The sequence below is a fragment of the Schistocerca serialis genome, chromosome 1, assembly GCF_023864345.2.
Source record: "Schistocerca serialis cubense isolate TAMUIC-IGC-003099 chromosome 1, iqSchSeri2.2, whole genome shotgun sequence".
NCBI classification, from domain to species: domain Eukaryota; kingdom Metazoa; phylum Arthropoda; class Insecta; order Orthoptera; family Acrididae; genus Schistocerca; species Schistocerca serialis.
In genome coordinates, this window is record NC_064638.1 from 1133916857 (window position 1) to 1133933971 (window position 17115).

A 17115-nucleotide genomic window follows, 5' to 3' on the forward strand; every position below is an offset into this window, starting at 1 on the left:
ATAAGCATCAACATACTTTTCTTCTTATTCATTTATAAGTTCTCATGTTCCAGACTTCACGCCCGTCTGCAGTAGCTTTGCGTGCACTATCGGCTACAGCGTTAGTCTAGAGTTCATTTTCAGCAATCTCAACTTCACGGTGTCGGCCCAGCTACCGACACAACATTTATTATGTTTCTGGAGGTCACAGCCAGTTGTCAGACAGTGTCACATGGGATGTTTCATCACTGGTATAGCTGTCTGTATTGAAAGAAAGTCATGAGGGATGGATGTCAAAGGTAGCTTGTATAGCTTGAAAATGTGTCAGGGCTGGCCCACATTCGTCCTGTGCTCCTGTACCTATCATAGTGACAACCTATCCACTGTCCCCTGGCCACTCTCCAGCCAGCTTCTGGTCTCTCTACCTCCAGGCTCCATGCCACATAACTATGCTCCTGATGCACACCAATGTGCTCCTCAAATGCACATAAGTGCTCCTCTTGCACACAAATATGCTGGTCATGTGCACCAACGCACTCCTCATGTGCACCTCACACACTCCCTATGTGCACCTATAGTGCTCCTTAATGGCCTATTGTGCTTACCACTCTCACCCCTCTCCAATCCTCTCACATCCACTGACCACTATCCACAGGTTGATCAGTGCCCACTTAAAACACTTCTGATATTGCTATCACGCTATCACCGAGCTCTTGGCATCACATGTGTAGCACCCAGTTTCCCAGTGCCTCCAGAGCCTCTTCCACCATCACCACCACCCTGTAGCCACCAATGCTTCCCAACCTCTGGTCTTGGATTCCTGGGATTAGGTTGCAGCTATTCTGGATTCCCTGTCTCATTGGACCTTCACGTCACCCGAGCAAAGCTCAGATGCAGGATCTGCGGCTTTCCTCAAGTTTGATACCTTCTGTAGGGGGAAGGGGTGTTGTATATTGGTCATAGGCTGACAACATTACTCTTCCAGCACAACATCTTGACCCTAAGAGTTTGCCTACACTTGACTTGTAGGCATCTCTCCCCTATGGAGACTCTTTACAAATATCACAAGAGCGTCGCCTGTTGAGGACATGGTACTGTTTACAAACAGTCTGTTGATACACTGATTGTTACAGGTGCCATCAGGGGGGCACAAGCCCATGCTTTTGAACAGCACACACATCAGGAAGCTGACAGCGCTGCTGCTGAGATAACAAATTCCAGCTGCAGGTTACATGATTGGAGACATACTTCTGCCTGCTGGATATTTGAGCTTCCACCAGCAGCACTCAATTGCTCTCTCAGTTACAGGCCAGAAGCCAACTACACCTTGTAGCCCATCAATCGGAACTTGCCGAGACCAGCCTGGATGCTCTGATCTACACTGCACCGTCTCCACCCACTGACACAGTATGCCACGCAGTGCAACAGTCTACAGACACTGCTCCTACAGTCACTCAAGATGAGACTTCTGTACTGAACTAGCATTACACCAGTGAACTTTGTTTCTGTTACTCTTACGTGATCACAAATGATCTTTCAGTTGTCAGTCAAGCCAAACTCACTGTGAACTTATGCCACAAATAAAAGTATTCTATAGTTAAACCTGGGAATCATCATTCACTGAAGTGTGCATCACCTACACCACAGATCTTAACGATCTGCAACTTCCCCCCCCCCCCCCCCCCCCCCCCCCCGCCACCGCTTTTCCTTGAAATCTTAATTATGGTTTCTGCAAATCCTCACATACTGTCCCACCAAACAGAAAGATCTATCAATTCAGTACCAGTTTGAAGAACAACAGAATATGAAATGGGCACTGATTAGTAGCCAGTGTGTTATAACGTCAAGTTTAACACATGTATTTCAGAACGACACAACACATATAAGTCACAGAGTAAGTTGACAAGCAAGACATGTGTACACGTTAGCATTCGAATGAGCACTGAGTCCCAGTCTAGTGGCCGCTGCTCGGCTGGCCGCTTAGGTGGCGCAGCTGCTGCATGGCTGGCAGACAGCGCCGCACGTAGAGGGTGCGCGTAATTGCACGGCTGTGCTTTGAATGATCGGCGAGTCACAACAATTTTCCCCCTTTGAAATTGTTGCACTGGTCTTGATGGAGGTGTCCTGGAGATGGCTAACGTCCATAGGCATTGTTTGACTTGCCGTAAAGTCTCGAGGAGGAGGCTTCCCGTACGGACGGAAGTGTCCCCGATGATAACAGGTCGAGATGACAGGAGACGTAGGGGTCGAATCTGCTGGGGCCCCATGCACCAATCTGCCCATTGCGGCATGTCCAGTTGATATGACAGGAGACATGGGCGATGTGTCGGCGTCCGTTGGAGGAGGAGGCGAGTAGATTTGCTCTGACAGAGGATGGTCATCCGGTACCTGCATGGGCACGTCTCCTGGTGGCGTCCGTTCTTGTGCTGGCATCGCGATGACGGTGAGAGGGCTGCGTTGTGAGTATTGAGAGATGCCAAGATCCCGAGCGTCAGGTAGAGCCAAAGGTGGTGTAGCAACATTTGGAACAGGCATTGCTGGCACACGAGGCCGAAGCTGGTCCGAATGACGCACTGCAACACCCCTGTCCATCTGGATTTCATACAGGCGTCTGCCACAGTGTCTTAAGATGCGGCCCAGGCTCCATTTTGGCTGCCTGCCATATCCCCGTACCCAGACGAGGTCGTTGGCGGTGAACTGGCCAAGTGAAGGCACCCGCGGCCGTGAGGTGGAAGGCCGCAGAAGAAGAAGTAGCGTGCGGGGCTGTCGGCCATGTAAGAGCTCAGATGGGCTGTGGTCGCCCATGGGGGTGAAACGGTAAGATGCCAGAAACTGGAGAAGCGCATCATCAGCAGCAGAAGAAGTCAGAAGTTTCCGCATCTGAGCCTTAAATGTGCGGACCAGTTGTTCAGCCTCACCGTTGGATTGTGGATGGAACGGCGGGGCCGTGACATGCACAACGCCATGACGAGCACAAAAATCCGCAAATCAGAAGAGGCAAATTGCAGACCATTATCAGTAACAAGAGTGGAGGGGAGGCCTTCCAAAGAAAAAATGCGGGCGAGAGCACTGGTGGTAGCCGCGGTGGTAGGCGACGTGCAACGGACAATGAAAGGAAAGTTAGAGTAGGCGTCAATTACGAGGAGCCAATAAGTACCTAAAAAGGGTCCCGCAAAGTCAGCATGAATGCGCTCCCAGGGCTTCTCAGGCGAAGGCCACGGTGACAAAGATGACTTCGGGGCAGCGGCCTGTGACGCACTAGGGCCGCAGGCAGCGACCATGTGTGCTATTTCAGAGTCGATGCCAGGCCAGTACATATGATGGCGCGCCAGAGATTTTGTGCGAGACACACCCCAGTGCCCTTGGTGAAGGAGGCGCAAGACCGAAGCATGCAAAGACGCAGGTACCACAACACGCGGCAAAGCATTGTCAGTGGAGAGGAGGATAACACCATCACTAGCCGTGAGGCGGTAGCGCAAAGCGTAGTAGTTCTGCAACGGATCAGAAGTCTTAGCAGATGGGCGGTCTGGCCAACCCTTCTGAATACAGCGTAAAACCCGGGAGAGGGTAGGGTCAGAACCTGTAGCAGCCTCCAGCCTGTCCCCAGTGATGGGGAACCCGTCCACAACCCGCTGCTCGGCAACATCCAGGTGGAAACACAAAAGTTCGTCCCTATCGAATGCCTGATCAGGACCCATGGGAAGGCGAGACAGAGCATCAGCATTTGCATGTTGAGCCGTTGGCTGGAAATGAATCTCATAATTGAAACGAGACAAGTAAAGAGCCCAACGCTGGAGGCGGTGTGCAGCCTTGTCGGGAATGATGTTGATGGATGAAACAAGGAAACAAGTGGTTTGTGATCCGTAACAAGATGAAATTTTGAGCCATATAGAAAAACACCAAACTTATGAAGAGCATAAATAATGGCCAAAGCTTCTTTCTCAATTTGAGAATACTTTTGTTGGGCATCCGTGAGTGTTTTGGAGGCATAAGCATGGGTTGTTCCGAACCGTCAGAAAAACGGTGTGCAAGGACTGCACCGACCCCGTATTGAGAGGCGTCTGTGGCAAGAACAAGATGTTGGCCAGGTCGATAAGTAGCCAGGCACGGGGCCTGTTTCAGCATAGTCTTCAATTTCTGGAAAGCCGCTTCGCATGACGCGGACCAGTGAAAAGGCACTTTTTTATGCAACAGGCGATGCAACAGCTGAGCCACCGAAGCTGCAGACGGTAAAAACTTGTGATAGTATGCTATTTTCCCCAAGAAGGCCTGCAGTTCCTTAACAGATGTAGGGCGAGGAAGGGCATGGATCGCAGCGACAGTTTGCTGAAGCAGACGAATACCATCCCGAGAGAGTTGAAACCCCAAGTACGTGATAGATGCCTGAAAAAATTTTGATTTCTGAAGATTACACTTAAGACCGGCAGTCTGTAAGACATGAAAAAGTGTGCGGAGATTCTGAAGATGTTCTTCAGTGGTGGAGCCAGTGACAACAATGTCGTCCATGTAATTGATACACCCAGGGACAGGGAGCAATAAATGTTCCAAGAATCACTGAAAGAGAGCAGGGGCGCTAGCAACCCCGAATGGCAAGCGTTGGTATTGATAGAGGCCGAAAGGCATGTTAAGGACCAGAAACTGCCGGGAAGCAGCGTTGAGAGGAAGTTTATGATAAGCTTCTGACAGGTCAATTTTAGAAAAATACTGGCCTCCAGCAAGTTTAGTGAACAGTTCTTCAGGACGGGGCATAGGGTAAGTGTCGATGAGGCATTGAGCATTTACAGTGGCTTTGAAATCGCCACAGAGACGAATATCACCATTTGGCTTAGCAACAACAACGACAGGAGAGGACCACTCACTGGAAGTTACAGGAAGCAAGACCCCTGAAGTAGTGAGTCGATCCAACTCCCATTTTACCCGATCACGAAGGGCCACAGGAATGGGCCGAGCCCGAAAAAACTTAGGCCGAGCAATGGTTTGAGCGTGATATGAGTTTCAAAGTCGTCTGCATGGCCTAACCCAGGTGAAAATTGGGACGAAAATGTCGTCGACAGGGAATCCAGTTGAGCATAAGGAATAGCATCAGAGACAATACTGACAGAGTCACCTATGGAGAACCCAAAAACGCGAAAGGCATCGAAACCAAAAAGATTCTCTGCGTTGCTCTGGTCGACCACAAATATGGGAACAGTGCGAATGACGGATTTGTAAGATACCTCAGCATTAAACTGTCCCAAGAGAGAAATCTTCTGTTTATTGTACGTCCGTAATTGCCGAGTGACAGGTGACAGGAGTGGAGAACCCAACTGAAGATACGTCCGAGAATTAATTATAGTGGCAGCAGAACAGGTATCCACTTGCATGCAAACATCTCGACCAAGGATTTGGACAGTGAGGAATAACTTCCTTGAAAGGGGAGAAGTGCAATTGACAGACAACACAGAATCAGAATCAGCGTCATGTTCATGAACATCATGTATGCGGTCGGATTTGCAAACGGAAGACACATGACCTTTCTTTTTGCAATTGTGACACACAGCCCAACGTTGGGGACAATCCTCGCGTGAATGTTTCGTAAAACACCGCGGACATGAAGGAAGTTGCCGGGGGTTTTGCTGCAGTTTCTTAGCGGGTTGTTTACGGCTAGGCCGAGGCTGCGTGTGGGAGCGCACTGTGGCCACGTCGGCCAGTGGGGACACGCCACACGCGTAGTCAACACCGCACAGAGATTGTATTTTCCCGACACCACTCCGTGCCTCTATTTGAATGCCTCTATTGAAATTTCAAAAGACTGCGCAATGGAGAGAACTTCATCTAGAGTTGGATTCGCCAACTGAAGGGCACGTTGCCGAACTTCTTTGTCGGGCACCAACCGGATAATAGCATCCCGTACCATGGAATCGGCATAGGATTCTTTGTGAACGTCAGTAACAAATTTACACTTTCAACTGAGGCCGTGAAGTTCAGCAGCCCAAGCGCGATAGGATTGATGTGGCTGTTTTTGACAACGATAAAAGGCAACACGAGAGGCTACCACATGCGTTTGCTTTTGAAAATAGACAGACAGAAGTGAGCACATTTCAGCTAAGGACAAAGACGCAGGATCCTTCAAAGGAGCCAATTGCGACAACAACCGATACATTTGAGGTGAAATCCAGGAAAGGAACAGAGACTTACATGGTTGTTCGTCCGTGACCTGAAATGCCAAGATGTTCTGTCGAAGACGTTTTTCATAATCAGACATGTCTTCCGCCGTCTCGTTGTAAGAAGGAAAAGGAGGTATAGCCAACGCCGAGAAACGCCCCTCATTTGGCGCCTCGACGAAATCGCGAATCGCCGCTGTTAGAAACGTTTGCTGTTCAAGGAGATTTTGCAATAGTTGCTCGACAGTAGCCATGGAACCCTGTGGGTCAACGGTGAAAAGGAAAAATCCACTACCTCGTCGCCAATTGTTATAATGTCAAGTTTAACACATATATTTCAGAACGACACAACACATATAAGTCACAGAGTAAGTTGACAAGCAAGACATGTGTACACGTTAGCATTCGAATGAGCACTGAGTCCCAGTCTAGCGACCGCTGCTCGGCTGGCCGCTTAGGTGGCGCAGCTGCTGCATGGCTGGCAGACAGCGCCGCACATAGAGGGCGCGCGTAATTGCGCAGCGGCGCTTTGAATGATCGGCGAGTCACAACACAGTGCACCCAGGGCCATTTGCTACAAAATCTCAAAACTATTTCATCATTTACAACTGAAGGTGCCAGATGGCTCTGTGTATTAAAAGCTTCCAGTAGCATTGTACCTTCAATATCTCATGTTACCAGCCAATGTCAAACTTATTAAATGTGAATATGGAAACTACACACATATATCTGATGAAGATGATGATTGGTATGTGGGTACTCAACTGCGCGGTCATCAGCACCCATACAAAGTCCCAATCTTTACACAGTCCAATTTAACCATTTTCACGAATGATGATGAGGATGATGAAATGATGAGAACAACACAAACACCCAGTCCCCAGGCAGAGAAAATCCCCGGGATCCTGTGATCCACAGGTAGCAATGCTAGCCACTAGACCACGAGCTGTGGACATATCTGAATGTTACCTGTCTAATAACAAAATAATATGTACAAAAATATACACTCGCAGTAAAGTGCACTGCATGAAGTAGAGATGTATTATAGAGTAGTATAATTGGTATGCCTGGTAATGAATAAAATAGTTTTCTGTAGTTTTGAGTTTTATATTGTAAGTATCTGTGTTTCACTTCCCTCATTTCCCTCTTTTTCATAAAAATAATAGAGTTGCCAGCCCTTATCTCAGATCTTGGGTACACTTATGGTGTAGTTCCTTTGACTACAGGATTGACTACAATCAGTCACATTGAACAAATATTTAGGAGTAACAATGTGTATAGATAAGAAATGGATTGACCACATAGACTCAGTTGGTGAGTATAGCATGTGCCAGGCTACAATTCATTGGTAGGATTACAGGAAAACTGCAGTTTACCAAAAAAAAAAAAAAAGAGATTGCATACCAAATACTTGTGCAGCCCATATCTAAATACTCCTGTATATGAGACTCATATCATGTCGGTCAAACAGGAGGCATAGTGTGTATACAAAAAAGGGTCATAGGCTTGTTTGACTGACAAGAGAGTGTAAATGGATCATTGGAAAGACACCTGAAGAACAGTCCTGCATATCTCATAAGAACCTGCTCCGAAAGTTTAAAGAACAATATTTCATGTCAGAAACTGTGAATATTCCTCAGTGATCTACTTATCTATCACAAGGAGATTGTGCATATAACACCAGACAAGTAGCAGCTCATATAAAGGCACAGAAACAGTAATTTTCCCACATTTCATCTGTGAATGGGAGGAGAAGAAATCTTAATATATCGTACTTACACTTCACAGTGATTTGCAGAGTGTAGGGTAGAGGGGGGCCACAGGAGCCAAAATATAACTGCACAAAAAGTATCAAGAAAATAATGTCATGGCTGGTGGTAACAGTTACATTCTTTCATTTATCTAGTCATACTTAGTGGACAGTAAATAAGATTAAGTTTTCACTACAGTCAGGTTGTCTCTGGTAGAACATTTAGGTTAGTTGCAGAAGCTCTACATTTGGAGAAATGGCTAACTGCAATCTTCAAACATAAGAAAAGTAATGAACATTAAGAGAGTAAAAGATGCAAGATGGCGGCACGTATAGATGTACTAATAAACCGATCAGCGGAAAATTACGAGTTTTTAAATTCTGTGTGTGTAAAATGTAGTAAGAAGGTGAAATATGGTGTTACATTATGTTCGTGGTCACAGAAATGGATCCATCGTCAATGTTTAAAAGCCTTAGAAGAAAAAAACATGACCTGTGACTGTGGAAATGTGCACTGTAACTATCGTTATATCTTGTGTTTACAAACGGAATACAAAGAAGAATGCGTGACTTCTTCATTAAAATATGATCTTATGTTAGCTAAACTATATGTAGAGAAGCCTGAAGCAGTGATAGATAGTGTACAGAAGCTGGAAGAAGTGATAGACCATTCAAAGTGTAGTGAAACGGTTGTAAATGAACAAAACGATAACTTTACTAGGCCTAAATAGTTTTGTCATGTTAATCGTAATGAAAACAACTTTCGTCTCCCACAAGCAAATAAGTTTGAATTTTTAACGTGTGATGAATATGAAATATGTGAAAAGAGCCAAAGAAAGGAAGTACTTTCATCAAATCATTTCAGTAGGCCTACGAAGTCCTGCAATAACAAGAAAGGAAATACCAGAAAATACATGGAACATACTTATCATGCAAACAAGATAACTACTTATACAGGCAAGAAGAACAAAGAAGATATTTTCATACTTTCAGACAGTCATGGAAAGGGCTTAGCCGGCATTTTGTGTAACATGCAAACTATGTTCAAGGTTAGTGGAATAACAAAACCGGGTGCCCCTTTGCACGAAGTTTTAAAAAACTGTGAACATTCTTTGAAGCCGGGAAGCAACTGTTTAATAATAGGAGGTGCTAATGATGTTTGTAGGAACGAGGGCAAACTCGCCACAAGAGCTCTGAGAAGTACATTACAGAAAATTACAGATGTTAACTTCTTCATTGCCAGTATCTCACAAAGACATGATCTTATAGAACAATCCTGTCAACAAAGAAATCACAGTTACTAAAAGGAAATTCAAGAAAATCTGCCGAAGCCTCCCAAATGCCACATATGTGGACGTACCATCTACAGAGTGAAGTCATTTTACCAGGCATGGGCTTCACAGAAATAAACTCGGAAAATCATTCATTAGTCGAGAAATCCTGAATGCAGCGAAGGCAGTTAAGGACAAGAATAGCATGATAATACCACATCCACCACCCAACACAGCAACTGAAAATTTCCAACAAGAAAATGAAACTGAATCACTGGCAACAGGTCCAGCACTAGAATCTCCACTAAAGCAGCTGAGATAAATGATTCAACTAGGAAAGAAGTTTCCAAAGCAGCTTCAGCAGAAGCAGCTACATACTACGCAACTGCATCATTAAAAAAAAAAAAAAAAAAAACGCCTGATGTGCCATCAGCCAACGACCTTTCATCAGTATTGGCCCCTCCTCAGTCTTCAACAGTGAAAGACTTTTCACCAGCTTCACCATCATCAGCAGTAACAGAAGCAAACAGAAGAAGCATAAGAACCAGGAAACTTACAACTCTGCAGGATTTTTGGTACCCGGCCTCAGTTACAAGACTAACATAAGGCAGATACCTTCAGATACGCCAACTTCCAAGTCTAACTGGCAACAGACTCACCTCCACTGTCATCAACAGAAGAATAACCGTGCCACCAGCTCATCTAAAGGATTTTTTAGCATCAGGTCTAAAGGGAAGGATGCCACCAAGATAAGTGAAAACAAATGTCTAACAGTGTTTCACCAAATCATTCAAGCCATAAAGAACAAAGCACAACAGCTAGAAGTAGAACTGGAAACTTTTGATAGCCAAATTTTGTGTATCACTGAACACTGGTGCAAACGGAAGGAAATTGAACACATTGCATTAGCCTCATATGACCTTGCATGTTACTATAGCAGAATCTCAATGAATGGTGGAGGTTCATGTATCTATGTAAAGAAAGGTATGTCATTTAAAGTTAGATATGATTTTTTAGATCTAGGTGAGGGCAAACATTTTGAACTTTCCGCTGTTGAAATAATAGGACCTGGCATAGCAAAAAAATTTGTCATATTTTGTGTGTACCGCTCTCCCAGTGGAGACATTGATATATTTTTCTCAAAACTGAATCAAAGCTTAGACAAGGTTTCTGGACCAAAAGCAAATTTAATTATCTGTGGTGACTTAAACATTAATATGATGAAGCCTGATAAGGCTAGCAACATATATTTGAATATTCTAAGCTGTTATGGAATATCCTCCCTTGTTAATTGTCCAACTAGAATAATGAAAGAATCTTCTTCATCTATAGATCATTTAGCTAGAGATATTGATAGTAAAAATTATGTCATGTTGTTGTCAAAAACCTGAGCCTATCAGACCACCTCTGCCAGATCTTAAAAACTAACATTCATGTAGAAACTCCTCCTGAACTGTGTACATACAAAAGAATGTTTTCCAAATTAGCCCTGTATGAGTTTAAATCCAAGCTAGAATATGAAGATTGGAGGGAAGTCTATGCAGAAACCCATGCAAATCAGAAATTTATCAAGTTCATGTCAACTTTTAAACTCAGATTTGAAGAGATGTTTACCAAAACTCTTTATCAAATTAAAACTACAAAGAGAAATCAATGGGTGACTACATGTATCAACAATCCTCAGAAACTCTTAGATATCTCAACGCCATAAAAAATAATCAATCTAACCCAGAAGTTCTGCAATTCCACAAAAAGTACAGGAAAATATACAGAAAGGTGCTGCTAGCTGCAAAAAAACTTTCAAACAACAAAATATTACTTGAAGCTGAAAACAAGAGCAAAGCAGCCTGGAACATCGTCAAACAGGAAACATCTAACTCTGCTAAAAAGGACCTCAATTCACATGTCAAAAACAAAGATGTATCAGTAGGTAACCCTAAAAAATTAGCTGATTTTGTAAACTCATATTTCAGTAGTATTGCAAAAAAATTACAGCAGAAATTTCCAGATACATATGATTTACCTACTCAGAACCAGCCAACAAACTCAATGGTGCTCTTGCCAACTACAGAAAGGGAAGTGGCACTAGTAGTACACCAACTAAAAAATAAAAGTTCAGTAGGACTTGATGACTTCAGTAGGACTTGAGGACTGTGTAATTAAAGAATGTATAGACTCCATAGAGGGCCCATTAACAGACATAATTAATGAATCTTTCGAAGATGGATACTTTCCGGAGTAGGAGTACCCAAAACAAGCAAAAGTTATACCTATCCTTAAAAACGGAGATGTGGAAAATGTAGAGAACTACAGGCCGATTTCTATACTGTCCATCATTTCGAAACTAACAGAAATACTAGTCAAAAAGAGACTGCTAAATTACCTGAATAAATATAACCTTCTTTCCAATGACCAATTTGGTTTTAGGCCCGGAAAAGGCACACAATCTGCTATAGCACAGTTCACTAAAGTAATTTTAGAAGCACTGGACAAAGGTGAAAATGTAAGTGTTATCTTTTTAGACTTGTCAAAGGCCTTTGATGCAGTTGACCACAAAATCTTACTTCATAAATTAGGGCAAATAGGAATAAGAGGTGTGACAAAAAAGTGGTTCAAATCATACTTGGAAAACAGAGTTCAACGAGTTGAGATATCACAAGTTTCAAACAATTCCCTTATAAAACATCTGTCTGACCCAAAACATGTGAATATAGGCGTCCCACAGGGAAGTGCATTAGGCCCAATATTGTTTCTTATATACATTAACGACTTCCCACAAAGTATCAGACATGGAGAAAAAATACTTTTTGCTGATGACAGCAACATAGTAATAACAGGTGAAAATCCAACACAACTGTCAGAAAGAGCAAACGAAGCTCTCAATGATGTCCACAACTGGTCATTAAAAAATAAAGTAACCCTAAATGTAAAGAAAACTAACTATATTAACTTCCAATTGAACAAAAAACACAATGCCACTAGAATAAAAGTTAATAATAATGAATTAGAATGTACCAAATTCTTAGGGATGAATGTAAACAGCCAATTGAAATGGACAAACCATGTCAACATTTTGGCAAAGAAATTATCCACAGCATGCTATGCTCTTAGAATCCTCGCACCAGTATGCAATAATACCTGTCTTAAAATAAAATATTATGAATATCTACACTCAGTCCTCAGCTATGGGATCATGTTTTGGGGAACAAGTGCCAGTAACATACAAACTGTGTTCAAAGTACAAAAAAGAGCCATAAGGATAATAAAAAACAGCAAAAACAGAGTCCACTGTCTAGAATTATTTAGAAAGCTAGGCATTCTAACTGTTTCTTGTGAGTATATCTTTCAGAACATAATGTTCATTAAGAAAAATCTCAACATGTACAACACAAACAGCCTAATACATGACCATGAAACAAGAGCTTGTCACCACCTCCATCTAGATAGAAAGAACAAGTCAAAGACACAAAAAAGTATATTTTATAAAGGGATAGAACTGTATAACACTTTCAGACAAAAGCTTAAAACTTTCTTAGTAAGTAAAAGTTGTTATACTGTAAAAGAATATTTAACATAGATGTAGATTATTAGCAACATATGACATGATCACCAAAATATGATGTAATTATAAATGTGTGTATGACTAGTTACAAAAACTACACAAAATATGAGAAATTTGTTTGACTGTAAATGTAAATGTGTGCTCATGTATTATAAACTGACGACATCCATACAATATTTATTGTTCCACAGATGAATAAATAAATAAATAAAAAATTTACACCAGGCCTGGTCAAACAGTGCTCCATGAGCGCAAGCACTCCGCAGTACTCCTGCCTTGTGCTCTGATCGCAGCAGCAATTGGGGCTAACGGGTGAGGAGGAAGAGGAAATCCACAGCCAGACATCACTAGAGGTGGACAGTAGCCTTGTCAGATGCCAAGCGGTTGTCCAAAAAAGGAAACGTGGAGAAGCCATTCATTCAAAGCAAATGGGAATTGCCTTACTTTTCGTATTGTTTAAAGGCCAAGCAAAGGGAGTAATATGCCATCACACTATTATGAGCTGGAAGAACATTTACTGGACTGTTATTACAACAACAGCCACAAAGATGATATGATGCACTTGTTTCCTGATGAACAACAGTGAATGCTGGCTGAACTGAAGGTGGCCATTAGAGAATAAGAGTGAGTTCACAGTAAGTAGAGTTGTGACAAATCTTTTATTGTAGACATTGCAAATTATTTGAATTGATTAAGTGTCTTAATGCAAGTGGAGAATCATTTGGTCACACATGTGGTGTACATAATTGATCTATCAAATAAAAATTAATCCTGTGGAGAAATCAGTTTCGAGTTGATGACGTGAAAATTTTCCCATAACTCAAGGCAGTCATTTCTGGACAAGATACAACTGAATACATTTCAGTAATTGCAATATTTCATCAGGAGTTCTCATAGAAATTGCAAGACAGTGTATGACTGAAGATGGATTTCTATTTACTTGTCATACCACCTTTGTTTTATGCTCCTCATGTACTTCATTATTCCTAACTTGAGGTGATACACGTACAGTGGAGCACCCAGCTCAACAACTTATTTGTCCAATCCAGGAATTTTCAAGACTTTTATAAAATGTTACCTCAAGAGCTATATCCCTGACTGCACAGATAAACTGCTACAGTTATTTCAATATTTGGCTGAACAACATTTTTTCTTGTCTTATAAAATTGGTGAAGTGCTGCCAATGCTTGGGTTTAACAAATTATGATCTGTAGTTCTGCTCACTGTATTAGCACTATATAATGTATTTATTTAATCAAGTAATAAAAGTAATTGCATTGGTAGAAAAATAGAAAGCCAAAAATAGGCACACATGATAAACACTTGCTTGTAAAGGATGCTGCAATATTTTCCCGCATGAGTTGCCTTCAGCATGTAGCCATCTAGCTCACAGCTTCTCACAAAAGTGCAGAATTGGGGGAAATTTAAACACTGAGCAGACTCGACTGCACTCCTGGACTGTGAGCATGCTTCAGAAGGGCAAATGTTGGCCAGGCCTGACTTACAATGTCTGCCCAAAAAGTTTCAAGACTGATTTTATTTCTGGCATATAAGTGAAGTCAATGTAGTAACTACAGTGGCTGCTTCAATTAACAACTGTAAACAAAATAAGTGCATTTGACCAGTTGGTTGTGAGCAGGCAGCATTAAATGATGGACGTGTGTCTTCAGTGTGTCAATGTTGTGTCACAAAACACAATGGAGCAACATCTCTAAAACAAATATTCAAGAGATTCTCAAGAACGTTCTGAAGAACAGAAACACCTGGGAAGGTTTGTACCACACACTGTGACTTCCAAAAAAGCAATGATGTGTGGGTGCCTTCCATGGCTTGGTTGAAATGCAAAATGTGGACACTTCTTTTTTGGAAAAAATCATCATAGCCCCCAGTAGCTGAGTGGTCAGTGCGACAGAATGTTTATCCTAAGGGCCCGGGCTCGATTCCCGGCTGCATCAGAGATTTTCTCTGTTCAGGGACAGGGTGTTGTGTTGTTCTAATCATCATCATTTTATCCCCATCGACACACAAGTCGCCGAAGCGGTGTCAAATCGAAAGACTTGCACCAGACGAACGGTCTACCCGACAGGAGGCCCTAGTCACACGACATTTACATTTCTTTATCATGGCATCATGGGTGACAATTCTGGAAAAAATCATCACGGGTGATGAGACATGGTGTTGTCTATACAAACTTACCGCAAGATGACAAACTACAAAAATTCACATAATGGAGCAGGGTTTGACAACATAACTGACACTGAAACTTTTCTGATAGTTTCACGTGGTTGTATGAGCATTCTGTGTGTTGTATTCAAGGAAGGGGGAGGGTGGAGGTTGGCAGGAGATATGATAGAACACCTGAAACATCAAAACCATGATCTTAACTTTCTTGAAACTTTCTGGACTGATGAGGTAAATGATTTTAATATACAAGGGCGATCTCAAAAGTAAGGCCCCCAATTTAAAAATAATAATAATAATAATAAAGAAATGATATGAATATAATAGAGGGAAACATTCCACGTGGGAAAAATATATCTAAAAACAAAGATGATGTGACTTACCAAACGAAAGCGCTGGCACGTCGATAGGCCTTTGAATATGTCTGCTTGTGTCTGTATATGTGTTGATGGATATGTGTGTGTGTGCGAGTGTATACCCGTCCTTTTTTCCCCCTAAGGTAAGTCTTTCCGCTCCCGGGATTGGAATGACTCCTTACCCTCTCCCTTAAAACCCACATCCTTTCGTCTTTCCCTCTCCTTCCCTCTTTCCTGACGAAGCAACCATTGGTTGCGAAAGCTAGAATTTTGTGTCTATGTTTGTGTTTGTTTGTTTGTCTATCGATGTGCCAGCGCTTTCGTTTGGTAAGTCACATCATCTTTGTTTTTATATAATAATAAAGAAACATTTATTTACAATAAATTGTACATAGTTATGAAGCTTGAACATTTTTTTTCTATTTTTCCACATAATCACCATTTTGATCAATGCATTTTTGTAAATGCTGTAGCAGATTTTGTATGCCCATGTCATCCTAGCCTGCTACACCTCATCTTTCACCTCGTCATTGTCACTAAAGCACCTTCCAGCCAAGTGTTCTTTCAGCTTGGGAAACTGGTAGTAGTCACTGGGTGCGAAGTCCAGACAATACAGTGGATGGGTGTGGCAGAAGATACACAGTTTGATGGGCAATGTTGGGGATGAGCACTGTCATGAGAAGGCTTACATCTTTACTCAGTATTCCTCTTCATCATTTCTGAATAATTCATCTGAGTTTTCCTTATGTCTGGCAACACCTGTCAGCATTTATTCTTGTATCAGGAACCGTGAAGATGACCAACAATATCCTATTTTGATCCCAAAACATAGCTGCCATGACTTTACCATGAGATTGTGTGTGTGTGTGTTTTTTTTTTTTTTTTTTAACTTTCTTGGCTTGGGTGAATTGGCATGCTGTCACATGTGTTATTGTTGTATGGTCTCAGGTACAAAGTGGAAAGCCCAGGTTTCATCACCCATGACTATTGAATCCAAAAGGTTGTCCTTTTCATCTGCATAGCATTGAAGAAATTGGCAGGAAGTTCCAATGCATTGCCCTTTGTGGTCTTCAGTCAGCGTTTTTGGGACCCATCTTGCACGCATCTTCTGAAAGTTCAGCACTTCAATCGAAGTCCAGTACATGGTGCTTCGAGAAACCTCAGGAAGAACATTGCAGTGCTCATTGAGAGTGACCCGCCAATCTCGAAGCACAATTTGTTCAACCTTTGTCAGTGTCTCTTTGGGGAGTGATGGTCTCCCGCTTCTTTCCTAGACATGAATTTGAGCACGACCACCTGCAAACTCTCTACACCTCTTGCAAACATTTCTGACATCTGTATATGACATTCCATTCATTTCCATCAAATGTTGATGAATGTTGATTCGTTTAACACCTTTTGCACACAAAAACCTAATAATTGTGTGAACTTTGTATCTGGTGGTAGTGGTCGACGTGAGCTCCATTACAACTAGCTGCCAAGCCAAGAATGAAAGCTCCAGAGGATTTGCGGTGGTTTCTGTAGAGAGTGGAGGGAGCAAGGAACAAAACAAGGTGGGCAACCATCATGCAAACAGTTTCCCTGCGGCCCCACTGCTTTGGAGACCTTACTTTGGTATGAGGGTTCGTATCATTCGTGTTATGGTGTTGACAAGCAGCAGACATTATTGGAAGCTGTGGTTCAGGAGAAATGCATGTTGTAGCAAAAGAAGTGGGAGTAACAAATTCACAGATGAATAATTGCCCCATCTCTTTCTTGTATCCTGAGTCAAGTTTATTTATTTTTACTTATTCTAATTTGTACTTCATGTCCGCCCCCGGTAGCTGAGTGGTCAGCGCGACAGACTGTCAATCCTAAGGGCACGGGTTCAATT

The 17115-nt window shown here is 42.5% G+C and overlaps 1 protein-coding gene across 1 annotated transcript in view; it reads right to left on the reverse strand.

The window, feature by feature from the left end:
- Positions 1-17115, reverse strand: part of LOC126455880 (ADP-ribosylation factor-like protein 13B) — a gene marked incomplete at its 5' end in the record, with an annotated part of 214049 nt that overhangs the window by 14538 nt on the left and 182396 nt on the right. The window lies entirely within an intron of this gene.